We start from the raw sequence: 19,623 nt of genomic DNA, 5'->3' as shown, positions 1-19,623 counted from the left end.
TATACTTATTGCATAATGTCTTGTGGGTAAAGGGCCTGAATGGATAGTACACTTTTACGTCATAGGATTTTAATGACTTTTAAGCACAGTAAGACCCCATGGCAGTGAAGTTCTGAAACCATGCTGAATTTAAGCAGATGTCTGGTATCACAGCTTAGCACAACACATAACTATGCACTGAAACATATATTGGACTGGTTCCTAGCAGTGACATGCCATACACGCTTGAAGTGCAGTCTGCTCACATGCCTTTCTAAATCTCATTTACTTATCTTTGGGGAAAAAATACTATTTCAGGGTGCCACCTGAAGCCTCATTGGCAAAGAAGAGTAAGGTATTTAGCGTATGTGAGCAAACATGACATATCTTCTCAGGGAGTAGAATGCATTAAAAAGTTCCACTTAGATTAACTTAACAAATAGGAACCCTAGGAATCCATGGATCATGTCTGTAGAATGCAACAGAAACACAGTCTCTCCTCCAAAATCCTTACTCTAAAATAATGAGAAAAGTGATAGAGATTTAAAAAAGGCTTGAAAATATTTCCAATGGTGATAAGTGGTGAAATGAATCTGCCTGCCCCACAGTTATGGTTGCACCCTAGCAGTCTACCCACTGATGGCTTTTGCAGGCATCATTTTGAAGAGAACTGTGAAAGAGAAAACACAAAGAAGCTTGGTTTTGCAAGTTTTACAGGGTGCTCTTCCCAACTGTATCTTGCAGCATTGCTTGACAAACTTTGATTAGAAACATTAACAACTGCAAAAGCCCTTTGCAGTGAAATTTCATAGGATGACCATCGAGGACTCTGCTTCCTTTCCTGATTAGCTATTAGTGCTGATAGCCTGCTCTATACAAGACTTAAATTTATTACAATCATTGGGGAAATCATCAGAGAGAAAGAAATAATTTATAGAATTCACATTACCACTGGGTAATTTTTTGTGTTTTTCCTGAATCTTTCAGTAACTTCCCTAACTTATTCTTCATTTGATAGTTTTTATTTACCTTTCCTTTCCTCTGTAGATTCAAGTAAAAAAATCTCAAGTTCTATTTCTAAGCAAGTAAGCAATATAGCATGAATTTTGTTTTCAGCATTTTTAAGTGTAACTCAGCATGAAGTTTTTTGTACAAAAAATTACAGAAGTTGTCTATAGAACATTTATTCTTCAATATCCGAATAATTTAGCAGAAAAAAAAGTGTTTCCTTCTGGCCCTGTTAATACAGGCTGAATTCAGTGGCAGTAAGCAAGTAGCTAAAATTGACTTCAATATATGAAATATTTACAGTAAAAAACCAGCACTCTTTGTTAGTTCCAGAAATAATAATAAAAGTTTTCCTCATACTCATTTTTTAATTACAAACTGGTATCATATTCTAAAAAATATTTTAAAACTGCAGGCATCTGTATTTGAAATATCTCCAGGCTTCTATTATGATACACAGCTTGGCAGGTTTTTTCTTTGATACATATGATTTACAAATATGCCACATCAGCTCTGTGTTCCTTGTTTTAAAATTATTTCTAGTTTTATAGCTTGTACTTAAAATATTATGCCAGTAGAAACGGCTTTCACCAAAGGGCTTAATCCTCTTCATACTCAGCATAAAAGTCACTAAAAGACAGAAGAGCTCAATGGTTCCTCATATTTATGTATGTAAAGGCACTGAATATGCAAGTGTTCCTCACTTGAAAAGTGTTGCATAAAATTAGTTTACAGAAAGGATGTATAACAGGTCCCTGTTTTGTTCAGTGTTGGTCAGATCTGTAGTCTGTGGTGTCATGTCCACCAGCTTTATTTGATTTAAGTGTGATTCATGTTCATGTAAATATGAAGTTTGATAATACCAGGGCTTATTCTGAAATGTTCAATTGGATTTTGTTTCAGTAAGAAGGATGGTGGAAAAAAATCAAGAATATCAAGAGTTGGCACAAAAACTGTATATGCAAAACTACAAGTTTGAAAAGTAGGTGATTGAAAGGCTGGATTCAAGCTCTTTTGAGCACCAAAGCAGTTTAATCTGGAGGAATCTTGATCACATAATGGCAACTAATTTGAAAACTCATTCACTCCTAAGGATTATGGTAGAGGAAATTATTTGGGGCCAAGGGATCTTAGATTGTGTGAGATTTTATCTCCATCTATCCTCAGTAAAGACCAGCAGGATTTAGCAAAATACGAAGAATCTCTTACAATGTTTTCTTAGCAAAATGTGGTACTTTTTAAAGGGAAAAAAAGAAAAAACTTTGGGTACCCAGGCAGTTTTGGAGACAGTAATCCACATCCCAAACTCAACTACTAAAGTATATGGAAAGATGGAATGCAGAGGCTGACAGAAAAGATTTAGAACTTCAAACAGGAAGGTAAATGAAGCAGTGCAAGAAAAGCAAAGCAATTTCCACTGACTGATCGCCACAGTCTAATTAGAGCACCAGCATTGTATCCAGTTCCCTCACCTAACAGCCACTGAGGCAGAACGACATGAAAGAAATCACCAGGAGAGTAGGAAAGCAACGCAGTGGAAAGTTCCACGAAGTGTTCCTGCTGCAGATGGCTTACAGGGATGCTCAAAAATGGACACTTCACATGTATTTTCTCATAAATACATCACTCAGGAGATCTGAATTAGAATCAAGGACGTCTGTATTGTCATTACTTTGGCAATAATGAGCTGCTTAGTACTTTTACCTTTAACATAGAAAATTATTTCCAAAGTCGTTTTTGGACACAATTTCAAAACATTTTTAATTGTCTAACTAAGGTATACATCTCACAGTGCAAATTGCCAGTAAAACTGTTTTTCTGAAGCTAAGTCTTTGTTGTGACTGTTTCTCATTTTAATGACATGGAAAAGTTGGATTGTTTTTCCAAGAATCTGTTGCTTGGCATAAGAGATAGTAAGTTACTCAATCATGCATTACATGAAATGTACATAATTACATAAAAATGAAGGGCCTAACCCACATAATGACTTATAGCTCCAATTTGGTGTCCTAAAGAGTACCATATTTTATTAGTCTAACCTTGTAATGGTCATTCATGTTCATAGAATGTGGCATATTTAGGAGAAATGTATAAATGCTGAACCACAGAGCATACCGTGGCATTTGACTTACAGGGAATTGGTTAGCTGTGCCTCCTTGTCCACTGTGAAACATGAGCCCTTCGTTCTCACTTCCCCATGACAATCTTTTGTTCTCCATCTTCCCTTTTAATGGTTGTCTCCCCTTTTTTTTTTGGTATAACCTATCTTTTGTCTGAGTTGCTGCTTGCAGGAAAAATGTTGGGTTTAGGCACACATCATGTAGGTTGTTGGACATGGCATGAGTTTCAAGGAGTGGAAGGACAGTGTCAGCCTTATTCTTCACCTTCTCTGTATTCCTGGGAGGAATTGGGGCACTAAGAAAAACTGGGTAGAGAAAACCACCTTATTTCCTGTGCCAGCAAGAAGACCTGTAAAAGGTCAATGGCTCAATGGCTCTATCACTACTACCCAGCCCAGGTCACTTCCACTTCCCTTTGGAGCAGCAAACAGCAAAGGTGTCCTCTTTCCAGGGGTACTCTGGGCAGTGCAGCAAAAAGTATTTCAAGCCAATTCTTGCCTTGCTATGACGTTAATTGCATTTCGGCTTCCTCTCATTTTCCATTTCATCTGTCTCCAGAGCCTTTCACTTGTGATTAGCTTTTGGGCACTGGTCTAAATGTACCAGAGCCAGTCTAGAGCTATGGTTTACAGAGAAGTGGAGTTCAAGTAGCAGCAGCTTTCATGCAACTTCTTGTTGCACTGCCATACAGTAAAACAGATTTTTAGATGGTAGAAGTATACAGGTTTACTTTTGAGGGCAAGATTTCTGTTTCTGCATGGTGTATAGTTCTTGCTATTCTAGCCTTAACATCAGTTCATAATAACTTACTCTATTTTTTAAATTTCTGTAGGATTAATTTACTGGACTTACTTTTTAAGGATGTATTAATTAATCCCATTATTGTGGCTTATTATTTTTAATACTAGGGATTTGATAATAAACAGGATCAAAATCTCTTGATCTTGGTGCTTTATAATGGTGGCCTATGGTGCTTTATAATGGTAAGTCTATGAAGACTTCCGCATCAACACTGTTTTTTAATTATGTATGCATAAAATACATAAAGACATAGCCATGTATATGTGTAGATACACATACAAAAGATGTTGACATATATATATTATTTGTTCATAAAGATATCAGCAATTTTGGACCCTTACTTTGTCACCAGTAGGGTCAATTTCTAACAAACCCAAGAAAAATGCCTTTTAATCCAAGCTGGCATTTCATTTTCACATCTTATTGCAAATAACCTTCCACTTAGTACAGGAATAACCTGTAAGAGTAGGGTCGAACCATCTCTACAGACTGCTCTTTATTGCTTCATAAACAAACAAATGGTTTAGTATGACTAAATACAAGGAGAGAGATATGAGGAATGAAGACGGCAAGTCAAATTGAAAAGAACAAGGTTATTATCCTAAACCACAGCATCACTGGAAGATTTGTCAAAATCATGGTTATTGACTAATGTCCATTTCCAGTGCAGTGTATACAGAGAACACAGTCCTTGAACAGAGGGATGCATAACAGTGTTAGAGTGGTAATTTCTGAGTAATACAGTATTAATTAGATCATTGCTGAAACACACCGCTGTCTGCACTTCTAAATGAATCTTAGTGGGAGGGTGTCAGAAAATAACTACAAGAGCAGAAAATGGTCTGGGAATAGTTAATTTGCAGTGAGAGAGTGGCAGAAGCTCTGTTCATTTAGTTAATTAAGAAAGTGACTAGATCATATTCTACAAATATCCATGTGGGGAAGAGATTTTTGGTAACAAATCAATTTTTAACTCAGCAAAGGAAGGCATAATAAGATCCAAAGGTTATACTGAAAATGGTGAATGGAGTTTTCCAGCCATATAGTATTTTGATTAACAGAAATCAGGCTTCTCAAAACCTCCATTTCCAGCTGGTGACTTTTCAGCTTACAAAAACATATTATATTTTCTCTATAGTGCCTTTCTGAAGTGCTTTGCAGCTCTTACTGCTGGAACGCCTGTGTAGTTCCCTGGGTTCTCAAGGCATTGCAGTTATTTTCATTGGCCATCCTGATGATGTAAGCTTCCCAATACTATACTATCAGAATACTCCATTCCCACTTTTCTTTTATGACTATCAGGGAAAAGATTTCCCTTAATACAGATAATAGTTTCCTAAATCACCTACCATGGTCATCTCACAGTTGTGCTCTTAAATTTCACTTTCTCCAAGCAAGTAAGCAGTTTTCTTTTCAGCAGCATAATGAGTGCTTTGTAAAAGGACATACAGAATATGCCCCCTTTATTTCCTTTCTCTAGAAAATGAAGTAAATTTATTTAAAAGAAAAAAAAAAAAAAAGAAAGAAAACAGAACAGATTAAGTTAGTTCAGCACATCCTGCTGTGGTAAACCAATATTCCACTTCCCTTTAATCTGTAGCTTTGATGGTCTTTCCCTTCAAAACCTGTTTTAAAACTACATGCATTACTGAGCCAGACTGACAAATCTGCAGTTGCACACAGCAGTTTCCTCTTCTTACACACAGGCAAAGCTCTTGTCTTTGGACTTGGTACTATCACTAATTCAGTAAGCTTGATTTCTAATAGTTACTACTAGGTCTGTATTTTGGTGCAAGTTCTCTAAAAGGATAGCCACTGCTGTATTTGCTGCCCTTTTAGTAAAATCACCTGTAATATTTTTTTTATTTCTGTTATAGTTATTTTCACTATTTCAATCCTGTTTACACTTCATTTTTCTCCTGTTCCCAGTAATAATCAATTTACTGAAAAGCAGTGCAAATTACTCTTTTGTTTTGTGTCAATAGCTATGGTTTCTTTAACCTTTTTACCATTCAGCTAATTATTTCAGGTTTTTAGCTTTTCTTCATCTCTAGGTGTCTCTATCCTTCTGTTTAGTGCATGAACACAGTGAAGAATTGCTGCAAAGCAATAATCCTTTTAACCTATAGTTTGTCCACTGCTTCTCTGTGGTCATCTATGCCCATCTGGTGTTTAAATGAAAGGCAGCTGATTACTTTCAGTGAGGCTTGAGCTAATGTGTTTTTTCATGACTGAGGTATGTTTACAGATAATTTCTGTGCTTCAGATGACAGGTGGTCACTTGTATAGCTGTTGGTGTTCACTAAAGGTATGTTCTTTATGACTTGCCAAACTCTGGCCTTTTGAAATACTAATTCCACATAAAGATCTAAATCTCTGCATCCTTCTAACCGACTTTCCAATTGCCCAGTTTAAAGTTATTTTTTTATAATGCCTTCCTTAAATGTAAACTGCACCATCTACTTACAAATTTATTAACTCTTTCAAATGCTCTCCAGTTGTGTCAGAAAGTGTTGGTGAAGAAATATGTAACAGTGCAGTAACAGCACAGAGATGTGACTCTGTCTTCAGAATGGTATTTTCTAAAATACAACTAAATGAAATGTAAAATGAAAGCCTGTCATAATGACATATTCCCACTTAAATTTCTTTCTCTAATATGTGCAATGAATCAGATTATTTGAGAAAACAATATTTTCCTGCAAGTAAGAGCACTAAAACCTATTATTCCTTGCACTTTTATTCAGAATTATGGGAATTATGAAAAAGTTCTCACACTGTTGGGGAAATGATTGCATTACATGCAGTTTTCTAAATGTTTTGACCCCAGTAGTATCCAGGAGATATCACACTGCACTGAATAAAGAACCCAAACTATAATCCAGTCTAGAAGCTGCCTCCTTTTAGTAAATACTTCCTTTTGTCACCTTTGCATGCTTGTATGTGGAGTCTGTGGAACCCAAAACTCTGAAGTTTTGAACTAAAATTCATTGTGATTTCCTCTTGTGATCTCTCCCTGCCTTTTATTTAAGGGAAGTGATTCCAGAACAAAAGTCAACCAAACATTCTGCACATTTTTAGTGCAGAAGGTGAAACACACTTTGGGCTGCAATTTTTAAGCATAACCTTGGTACTGACTTCTGTTTATTTCCAGAACTAAAAGAACATCTAAGATTAACTATAAAACTTTATTAGTTGCCTCTCAGTTATTGACTAATACTCTCCGCAGGCATGCATTTTTTCATACTTTGACAAAAGTACCTACCTGAGTGAAACCATGGCCCTTTTGATGTCAAAGGCAAAACTCAATTTCATTACTGGATTTTAGCCTCTGGTTATATTTTCAAAATATACACTTCAACAGTATAAAATGTCCTGTAAATCCCATGCCAACACAACCAGCACCCCAAATAGTAGGACATTTTTACATTGGCATGAATAACCCTGGCCCCTCCCTTCCTGTAGGTTTGCTTTTTCTGTACACAGGCATTTAGTTTTAAATTTTGGGAGGAAATGTTATTTATAATTCTATCTACATAACATCTATATTGGTAGAAACAACACTGGTAATAAATAACAATACAATTATGTTTGGTTTGCTTTTTACATTGCCGTTATGTTAGCCCTAACCAATGCTGCATTGATTTTACATTTCTTAAGTGTTTTTCTATTTTAAAGCCCTCTGCAGTGCAGGCCTCTATTACAGCAGAGTGCTTCTTGACCCTCATCATAATGGGCATGTTCTCAATACCAGCACCCTTTCCAGCACTCTCACTGGAGTGGAGGAGTGCTCATGATGCATTCACTGCAGTGTGGTGAGTAATACACATTTAGAATTTGGCTTACTCCATTATATTTCACATCACTGTAAAACCCACCAGAAATAAGTAAAGTACTTTTTAATGGACATTGAATTGTTTCTACAATGCACATCCTTCTTGAGAAAAGATTGTTTCTTTTCCCTGTTAGACAGAAGGGTTCCTTTTGATGGCAATCTCCTCTTGATTTGACTGACTGCGGATTCCTACTTACCAAAAATTCTCATGGGCTTGGCTCACCACGATAACAGAGAACACAAGCCCTCTTCAATGCATGAAAGATACAGCAAATAATAAATATAAAATAATAAAATGCAATTCAGAGAGGAAAAATTACAGGTTTGAACACAAGGATCACATAAAGACAGACCCAGAGAATCAGGGATGATGGACAGTGCTCTTTCTCCAGTCTTTTTTTTTTTTTTACAGAATCCTTCTACTTAGCAAAAGCAATACGTATTTTATGAAAACAAACAAAGAAAGCTTTTATTATATCAGAAGGATTTATTTTACTAAATATAAGTTGAATACCAGGTAACTATGTTTCTTAAACAAAAAATAGCATTTGAAAATTATTGAAATAACTGCCTGTGGTAAAAGACACTCATAAAACTAGACATGAACCACAGGCACAAGAGCTTTTGGCATGGATAGAACATAGTTATAGGAATAGCACTGAAAGGATTACTTGGCTTTTGGGAAAACTTGTTCCTTGCAAGCATAGGTAATCCTCACCAGACCTGAATAATAGAAAATTTTATTTAATATGCAATCCATGGTTCCTATGCTTAGAGATGTTATCTTTTTTTACAGATCCCCTTGTGTGAGCATGAATATATGGAAAAAATAGACAAAAAATGTAAAAACTGAAATGGAATATTAAACTCATCCAGTTTTTATAACAAACAAACAAATAAACAAAAATTATACATGGGATTTAAACAGATGTCTTACATGTGGAGACTGCTCATATTTTCGACTCCCTACAGTGTTTCTGCATGTAGTTGTGGTGCATGATATACAATTCTAATATGCCAGAGAGCTGTCATACACTACTCTTGTTTTCATTAGGTGAACAACCTGTGCCAGAACTCCTTGCTCAAACACCATTCAACAGTCACACAAAATTCTGTTAAACAGAACAGAAAAAACTTTGCTATCAACACTCACATATAGTATAAATATTATCTTCTTGCTCAACTGATCTGCTTCCCGTCTGATTATTAGGTTGGTATCATCTGACTTTATTGACAAAAAATCTTTGCTTAATTTTATTTCTATAAGCCCCACAACCCTAAAAAGTGCTTATTACTACATTTACTCACGTTGGTACAAAACTAAAGAGTTGCTTGTTTGTTCTAATCAGACTCAGGTTTTTCACTTTTATTAAGAAAATAGAATTAAATAGAAATCACCAAGAGACTAACTTATCCACTTTTTTATAAATGCTGAGAAAATGTAGTCAAGAAAAATCTCATTTTCATTGTTTGCTCTCACAATTTGCAGCTTTGGCAGTTTACACAACACTTTTTTTTTACTTTATAAACTGAGCTCTTTTATTTTTGGAGTGTTGGGACTCAGCAAACATGAAACATAAGGATATCGGTTTCATTCACTTTTCAGATTAAAAGGAAGCTTTAACTGTTCTTGAAAATCCATTCCCAATCCTATGGTTCATGAAACACAAACTGCCCCCCATGTGAGCTGTGCCTTCCTGCACCCCTGACCTACTCCAGTTTCCTGGCCTATCTTCACAGCTCAAAGAGAACCACAGAAGATAAGTTCTGATGCAGTCGAATGGCCACAGGGTACTGAAAGCAGCATTAAATAAATGAACTATTGTTAGCTATCAGTTTGATTCTCTGCCAACCAGCTAAATGAATCACTTTGAAAAATTAAACAAAAAGAGGTTTAATTTGACATGACTGTTGTTTGACTTTCCGCTTTTTTGTTTTAGTGGGGACCCAGGGCTGATGCCATGCCATGCTAGGCAGAGAATAAGCACCACATATTTGTCCATTTCCAACCCATAACTACTGCATTAAACCCTCTTATTTTTCACTTCTATTGTTTGCTATTAGAAGTCTGTAGTGCAGACTCATAAGACTACAATAAAGCCCCTGGATATTTTTCAATTAAAACTTCTCTATCCTTTTAAAATATTTAGCTGGTTTTCTTTGCTCTTTATGTAGTAACTAAGCCTGTAGGGATACCGAATACAGATAGCTAAACAATTTTGGGTCTTTTAGCAGTTTATGTATGCCCTTCAATCTCTTAGAAAAGGCAAAGGGCAGGAGAGGCAATAAAATGTTTTACACAGAGAATTTGGCTTGGTTGCATAAAATGTTAATATTGGAGTAAAGCACCAGTTTGGCAAATAAAGTTAGCATGAAGCATTTTGCCTGGCCATTTACAGTTTTGTGTTTCTTCTCTTCAATAAGTTTCTTTTCCTTGTTGCTACTTTCAATAAACATTCTTGGCTAAATTTTCCACTCTGCTGCAGCATGTGACCACATTGGCACTAACTCAGTAATACTGGTGTAACCAAGGCAGAAGAATTTGCTCTTCACGTTTATAGTCTCCCTTTCATCTGAGGATATCAAAGAACAATCCTGACCAAAATCAGGTTCCAAGATCTAAACCCTCCAGAGCTTTGTGAGAGTGTAGAGCCTGCCTTTACAGCCAGATCCATTTCTGATCCATATTTAATGTACTTCTGCCTTGATCTGAGAGATGTGATTAGTTACAACACTCCCTACAAAGAATGGGAACCTGAAGGGAACATTGAGAATTATTAAAACCTGCAACTTATTTCAAAATCAACTTCGTTTAGAGACATAATTGTGGTTCTAGAGGGCATAAGCCCAAAATAGGTTGGAATATTTTATTTTCTGCTTAGTGCAAACCCAATTGCATGAATAGTTTTGCCTGAAAGAAAAAAAAAAACCTACCTAAGGAATTTGAAAACTAAGTTCAAGTTGCCTGCAGAAAGAATTAAACAAAATAAACTGTTACTATGAAACACATTACTCCATGCCTTCTAATCAAAACAGCAGAAAACCATTTCAGTTCCTTCAGTCAATCAATCAATTCAGTCAATGCAATACATTTCCTGCAACATTCAGAAACTAAAAAATACAGGAGTGTCATCACTACAGAAGAGAAATAATTCATAATTTTAAAAGAACCTGCAGTAGCGGTCATTTGGATGGAGCTGGCTTCCATCACGAGGGTTTCTTTAAAACATTCCCTGTCCTGCTTAGGGACCCTGGCTTTGCCAGATACAGACTTCACCTGGGCAGATGGCTGGGCTCATCACAGCCTGTTTCAGCTTGTGAGGATGGAAGTAACAGGCACAACTCTTTTTCCCTCTTTGCAGAGGAAGCCAGGGATGTCAGTGAAGTTTCCTATGACCATGTTCACGAGCAGACACTAAACTCACAATATTTTCAAGGTACTATAAATTGTATTTATTTAAAAAAAATTGTAAACATGAACATAGGCTGGGAAATTACTTGGTAGAAGTAAATCCTGACATGAATTTATGGCCTTTAATTTTTCTCATTGATTTCTAAAAGCTGGGGGGAAGGCACAGGGGGCAGGGGGCGAAGAAGGGAATAATTACTAGAAAATACACAGCTAAGAAATTTAAATACCCCCAGCCTTAACATGGCACAACACCCCTTCTCTACAGAGAATTCAGCTGTGGGGCAGATGAGGGCAAAACAGCATTCTTAAAAGCTGTAAGTCTGCTTATGCTGTTCTAAAGTATGACCAGAACGCTAATGGGGCAGAGCCAGGCTCTGTTTCATGGACCTCCCACTGAGTTTATGCTTCACGCACTACACAAAAAGACAAGTTTTGCATGTTAGACCAAAATTAACTCTCCCTTTTCCTCCCTCTAAATGAAGGAAAGCATCACTATGCTTGATGCTGCTGTGGGCCTGGGAATCCAGTGCCCCCAGCTGCTCTCAGCACCACCAGCCAGACTGTGAGCAGCAGCACGGCAATCAACAACAGCTTCTCTGCCCTCAGTGCTTCAACCTAGGCAGTGTTTCCAGCAAACGATTGCCAGTCACAGATTTCTGCCTTATCACCCCTGCGAGCTGCTGGAAAGCCATGTCAGAGATGAATTCTTTGGCACAGGTTTTTATGGATATACAACAGGCAAGTCCTCTTGACAGAGTACTTAATTCACATTAAAGTGAATTTTAATTTTGGGTTGGAAATGAATGGATGTAAACTAACATAAGTATCAGACACATTCCCTCAGAATGGGTGATTGAAAAAGGTACCTATCTTTTTGCAGTCTTTTCTATGACTCAAATGTCTGTTCTTTTATTACTTGTATTTTACAGGCTGAAATTTCTCATTGAATAATTGCCAACAGGCAACAGCTACCTTTTAATTTTCTGTGTTTTATAAAATGACCCTGAGTTGTAAGCTCTTAAACCCAAATCAGCTACTTTCACCATTTCAGTGTTTAGAGTTTGAGAGCAACCTAAAGGTTGATGATAGCTGTCTAAAGCTTTAGTGTTCCTCGCAGATTAACTGCAGATTCTCTGCTTTGAAAGGTGGGAGAGATTTAAGGGAAGTTTTAGGAGCAAGAATATTCTTTTCAAGTTACTGAATGTAACACATTTTCCATTTCATATATATACAGATAATTTTGAATAGTAGTAATATAATTATTACTTGAAGTTTCCCCTGAGAAAGTACAGAACTATTGTATTCACCTTTTAGAACATTTCTTCTAACAAAAGAAATATGTGTACACAGCTTCTAGGTCAACATTACTCAAAAGAAGGTCCCTGTGTATTTTTGTAACAACTGCCCTTTATTTTCACTTCATTCACTCTACAGATCTCAGGTTAGTAAATGCTAAGAGATGAGGATTTTGTGGTATTTGAAATTAGATTAATTATCTTGGACAAATAAAATTTCCATGCACAGAAACACATATTATACACTCTTCTAACTTATACCTTACTTCACAAAAGCAATAATGAGACCTGAACAAAATCACATTGGAGAAACCAAAGACCTCCAAACATTTTCTTCAGAGTAGCTGATCCCTAAGCGTAGAGGAAGGATAAAACTAATTGCATTTGAGATGTACAGACCACCATAAACTTATCAGGCTTTTTTAGTCAAAAGTGAAAAAGACACAACACACACCATAGTACAGAGCCTGAGGAACACTAAAGAATATCATCTTTTCCTCATGCAAAAGCACACTTGAACAGAGGCACTAGTGCTCTCTAAAGCCTTTGTGTTATATTCAGGAAGGATGCAGACATTTAAAGCAAGGCTGAAGTTGGACCTGAGACCCTGAGACTAAAATTGGAATCCAAATAAGACTCATCAATTCTTTCAACTGTTGCCTAATCTTGAAGTTGCCTAAATTTACCCAGTGTATATATATATATATATATATATATATATATATATATATACATATAAATGACTGATCCAGTGCTTTTTCTGGTTTTTCCAGCCTATTTATGGTCAGGATCCAGGAAAAACGTGTTCTACTAGCTTAAAACCTCTAAGTAACTAAATGCAACAGACATTTAACACATATTCACGGAACTGAACTTTCTAGACACAGGAGTTGCGAGACATCGTGCTTATTTTTTCTGGTATTTGCTCCTGATGTTGGAATAAGGACAAAAATCCAGAATTATCACTGTGATGTATGTAAAAAGGAAGCACACAAACAAATTTCTTCTTGGCTTTTTTGGATCAATTACTTTGAGTACTCTTCTGGATGGTGTCACAACTTCAGTAGTATAGGCAGGGTGTAGTTTAAATGCATTTTGTGGGAAGTACGAAATTATCATTTCCTGCCCTTGGTAATATGGAACTCCTGGCTCTCTGTAAAGGCCCTCCCACATCAACAACCAAAAGTGGAACAAACTGCAGCTCTACACCATCACCTCCATGTCTGCCTGGCACAACAAAACTGATGAGGACAGCCTGAACTCAAACCTCTGTGTGTTATGGCCAAGTCTCTGACGAGATCACAAAGAGACCAAGAGTGCAATATTCATTTCAGAATCCACTTGCCTGCATGCAGATTTGCCCCTCTGACAAATGACAGTGGCTGTGATGTTTTTTGAATGTTCAAAAGACAATGGCTGTGATCTCAACTCTTTCAAGTCCTCAGATTGTTAGTCCTTAAGCTGTCAGCCAATTAAGAGAAGCAGAGGGCTGTCACACTATCAATAAATAAGTAATCAAATATGCTGAAATTTGAGTCTTTCATGAAAAGGGTTCTAGACAGGCATCCAGGGTTACAAATATAAACCCTTTGAAGCTGTAAGTCAGACTTGTTCCTTCAGAAGAAAACCAAGATTTCTAATGTTTCTTTCTGGCCCTCTGCAGAAAGCTGCCTGTACAGGTCTCTTGCAGATGTTTTTTTTTGGTTTATCCCTTCTCCCCATGCTTAGCACAGCTAACCTTAGCACTTAGCACAGGATGTGGGATACAGTCTAGAGTGCCTAATTTAAAAGGGCCTAATTTTTAAGCAACCTTTAAAAGGGCTAGCCCTTAGTCTCTGGGCAGAACCAATTATTACCTCTCATGAAAGTATAAGTGTGTTCAAAGATGCTCTTTAAATAAGAATCTGTGGATAAATTCAATGCTCTTTTGTTTTGGCTTAACTAGGTAGTGTTCACAGTACTCTGTGAGACTTCTTATACAAAAAGCTTTGAAAACCTTGCTATTTCAGGTCACAAAGTCAGGAACCTATCTAATACTTAAACTAAGGGAAATATCCTCACAGAGTTCTTATCTGAAATCTATTTTAAAATTTAAGTAAAACCAATGCAACTTGTTTCTACAAGCACAGGGCACACTGCCCTGCATTTATTCTGCATATGCAGACTTCTCCAAAGGGAGCACAGGGCATAAGATCCCAGGTTTGAGAACAGTCCATTCCATATAATCCCAAATTGGCTCGCAAAAAGGCCAGCCAGTGTTGGTTAATGCCATTCTGGCTATGGGTTTAGTACATGCTGTTCCCTCTAATCCCTCATTGCTCTGCACTCTTAATTCACTTGAGCACTGGGCATGCTCAGTTTTGGTGCAACATTTATATTTCACGTATCGTGCAGAATTGCCCCTGCCATCACTAGCAGGCCTACCAGGAGATCTGGAGCTATTATGGCCCTGATTCATAGTCCTATGGAAAGGCAGCTTGGTTTGTTGCCCTGTCCCTATCAAAGTCTTTATACTGAAAGCCATTATGTGCCAGAAAGCAGGCACAAAGTGGACAGTCTTTATTTCACCAAAGAATAGGTGCCTATATGGGAAGGGAACTAAGGTGGATATAGCAAAGGACACATCCTCTTCTATGTGTCACCAGTTGTCACCCTATGCTTGCATGATCTGAAATGCAAATTTAAGATAGAAATAAAAAAATAAATAGAAATAAAAAATCTGCTCACTATTTAACTGAAACTAAACTCAAGTTTCATATGTGGAATTAGGAGACTTTCATAAAACCTCGTCTGGCCTTGGATGATTCTGAGGTATTTTTGTTGGGCCCCAAACTCTATAAAGTAGTCACTACTAACAGCTTCCTTCTGTGAAAGGCTCTGGTTCAAACTACAGCAAAACTCAAAGACTAAGTCCAAAATAAACAGTTCCTGTAAAAGTAAATTGATAAATAGCTCCCCTGTAATCATATAATTAGTGGTACAATGTGCTAACCGCTTTTGTGAAAGCAATTTTAATGCTTGCCATTCACATTGTCAAAAATATCATTGACCCAGTTGCTTAAAAACAATTGCTGAAATGAATGTTGGTCTCCACTGCGGTTATTAATGCTGGGGCAGATCTTGCTGTATACAGACAGCAACAGATCCTTCACTGGTACACATCCATGCTGTGTTTTTTTATTTCCTAAGAAAATTTGGAGATTGAGGCAGGGTGGCAAGGATCCACATCGGGCCTGCTCCCTTGTCCCCAGTCACTGATCCACTAGCCAAACTTCCTACATACTGAGGATCAGTAGCTGGTAGGAAAAACTGGGCAACAACAAATTCAAAATTTTAATAACTAAAGCTTTAGTTATCCAATCACACATCACAGAACATAGATGTGACCCCCTCCCTAAAGGCTTTCTTACCATAGACTCCTACATTCACAAATCAGGTAAAACCCAGGGTAACAAGAGGGACTTAAAGGAAATTTTGCACCCCTTACTGGGAAATAGAGATCAAGATATTTAGAGCTATGTACAGTTAAATCTAAATAAATGTTGGAATTCAATCAATAGAAGTCCTTTTAACTTTATCCAAGATCATCATCAAGACTGCAAAACTTCTGCAGTCTGCAAAATGTTTTATCTTTGTAAAAGCTCTAGTCCTTATCTGTGAAAAGAATTTTTCACTTGCTTACCATTAAGTCAGTAATTACAGAACATTTCTCATGATGTAGACCATTCCTTAAAAAATAGACTAACTTTGGTGGGCAACTTTCCTAACAGAGGCTAAGAAGACATTATTAAAAATCAAAGCTCTAACTCTTGTGGCTGTGGCTGTGATAGGTGCCTGCAAAAAAGGGGAGCGATTGGGTCAAAAGGATGTACCTGCAGCTCTTATTCCTAGACATGCACTAAATCCACCAAATGCAAGAGATTCTAATGCCAGTACTGCTCACTATTTCACTACTAATGCAAGTAAAAATGAAAAAGCGCCTTAGAAGGAATTCTTTACCCAGTTATTTTGAGTGTATACAGTAGATAATGGCATATAATAAGGAAAAAACAGAATATACATATGCTAAGGTGTTTGAAGTAAAAAGCTCATGAAAAAGCAATGAGATCGATTGATTTTACTTTGGAAATGAGCTCAGCTTTTAAAAGACTAAGTACTGTTACAGGAAGATGTAAAGATTTTACAGTAACAACACATGCCCAAATAGCAACAAAGGCCTACATACAAAACTCCTGACTTGCAAGTAAACAGCTGTGCAGCCCTTGCCTATTATTTTCAGCTCTCAATTTTCAACTCCTTGCCTCCTGAGCTTAAAAGAAAACTCTTTACTAATAAACCAATAAACCTTCCTATAAATATTATCTTCTATGGTTGTTTAACCATAGTTTGACCCATATAAGTGACTCCCAAGCTTTCTTTTTCAGCACACCTAATTTCAGGACAATAAACCCAATTCTGGCAGATCACTCCCCATGAATGATACAGCTTCCCTGTCTGGGAAACACTAACCTTGATTGTAAGACTTATAGAAGAATGAGCAGAAGTGTCACCACCTTCAGAAATAGGTGTATAGTCAATATACCTTTCACTTTGAGTTCTCAGCATAAATACAGACACACGTAACTTCATATGCAGATACTCAAATGTTCATTTGGCCAATCTATAAAATAAGGATCCTTTTCCTACATCCTGGACCAAGTAAAAGGAAAAAAGGAGAAGCTTATATTGTCACAGATATTTTTATTTCTAAATACTCATGAAGAACTTTGATACTTCAGTAGTGGGCTAGATGGACTGTAGAAATAATTGTGAAAAAAAAATCATATCCAGGGCAACAGCATCAGGGTTTGATGTCTAAATAAAACAGTATTCTGGCACGTGCAGCTCCTGTGTTGGGCTTGGAAGGAGACAAACCAAATTTCAAAGGAATAGCAAGCCAAACCTATTAAATACAAGCATGGTGTTGAAGCCAGTCATTCAGTCCTCACTAGTTCAAATGCTCTTCCATACTGATGGGTCTTGGAACCCAAGTTATAGCAAATAAAGCCCATTAGCATCAGTGGTAGAAATAAGGAAAATTAAGACTGGAGCTGTAAAAGCAAATGGAAATATGTGATGTAGGATTGGGATTGTCATGTGCTGTTTGTTGTGGAAAATATTTCAAAAGTAACTTTATCTATAAAATGGACAGTATATAAACTTTTACAAGAAAGACACTAAAAAAAATAGCTATAAATCAACTGGAAACACTGAGAAGGCTGGAATTCGGATTTGTATTCAGCCCTTCAATGAGTTCCATTCTACAACTGTTCTTGTTCAGAACAACTCCTTTTCTACACGTCCATACTATTAAAAAGCACAATGACTCCCAAAGACCTGGAGGCTGGATGTCAGCTCCACTCACAGATCATACCATGCAAACACTGTAATTTTCATCCAGTCTTGAGAAATGCAAGATCTAGGAATAGATGCTAAAGGCAAAACCAACACACTGTTACATTAGGCAGGTAGTATTTCTTCTAATTTGCTTTCTACTCCTTTTCTCACTTTGAACACATACTGCCTTTTAAAGAAGTAGAACTAGAATCTATTCACTCTTCATCTTTCTGTTCTTTTAAAAGAAAACAAGAGTTAAATCCCTTCATGATACAGCTGTGTGGAACAGAGTAGATCATGTTGGAGAAGGCATGGGGAGAAGAGGAGGCAATAGTCTCTCATTGCTTTGTTCCGGACAGGCAGGAAGAAAGACAAGATGCAAGGGATGTGGTTTATTTTGGCTGCAGCTTTATTAACTCAGCTCCTCTGGGAAGTACCATCAATAATTTGTACAGTACAGGTCGTCATTCTTTCCGTAATCATTCCCACCTGCTGGAAAGCTGCAGTTGGCCTCCTTTCTACCAACACTCCTCCCCTCACTCCTCCCACCCCCACCTCCACCTCCACAGCTGGTCACCAGCTCGCCACTGACCACCATATCCCCCCAAAAGAGAGTAAAGGGGCTGGAAGAGACAATTGATTCCTTGCTGATACAGACTTAAGCAATTCTTATTCTCAGCTTTTTACCTTTCTCCAATTCTTCCTTCAGTTCCATTTTATCACAGATTCAGATCTTTGTGGAACAAATGCCTATATTGCACATTTGCCTTATGGAGGAGACAGCAACTAGCTTGGCTGAGCTTGTCCACTCCTCCATCCTGTTTCCCAGAGTGTTAACAGTGCAGATTTGTGGCTAAGCATAAAGCTGCTATCTCACACCGTGTATACAGACAAAGCAAAGTGCCTCAAATAGAAATAAATGCCTTTTATCCCAAATTCTGATTATCACGACATTTACAATTGCTGTAACAATTTGAAAATGCCATTTTAAATAGCAACGGAAGTGGGTTTCTACACTGGTCAGCAAGAGTGAGAAGCAGAGAACAATCTAATTTCCAAGTTTTTTATGCACACATCAGAAGATGTCTTTCACTTGCACACAGTCTTTGGCTGTAAGAACGGATATAACTGCAAAGAGGGAGACCAGAGGACTTGGAATGAGAGGGACAATGTGCTTCACAAGTGCCAAGAGTGCAGCTAAGGGGGGATGTGCCTACTGACTATCCCCACACACAATCAATCCCTTGGGCTGTTCACACATCAAGTTTATATGAAATGTGTGTCTGCATGTAGACCTGCTCCCCACATTTCCTGGCAGGAAGATGGGCCCAGTGTGTGCAACTTCAGTGTGGAGGAATGAAGGATGAACAAATGCAGCAAGAATTACACTCCTACCAACAGTCTGTCTTTTGAGAAAATAGCAAATATACAATCAAAAGCACACAGAGAAAAAGTTTTCTGATACAATGCCAGCCATTTATCAGGTAAAAGCCACAAAAGTGTCTATGGAAAATTCCATCTGGTATTCCAATGTTATGACTGCTGCATCTTAAAAAGCAATCAGTCTATTTTTGTACTTCTGTTCGCCTAAGATTTTTTTATTTGTTTTGGCAATGTATCTACATTTTCTATGAATTATCAGTGAATGTGGGAAAGGCTTTCTAAGACCTTCAGTGCAACAAATGTGTTTGGAAATACTTATATTTCTTAAGCCATTAAAATGCAGTTGTAAGCAGTAGCTATGCTATCACTGCCATGTCATTTTAGATAATTATCTTTTTTCTACAAATAACAGCT

This window comes from Zonotrichia albicollis, chromosome 4, assembly GCF_047830755.1.
Source record: "Zonotrichia albicollis isolate bZonAlb1 chromosome 4, bZonAlb1.hap1, whole genome shotgun sequence".
NCBI lineage: Eukaryota > Metazoa > Chordata > Aves > Passeriformes > Passerellidae > Zonotrichia > Zonotrichia albicollis.
Note: the sequence above shows the minus strand (reverse complement) of the source record.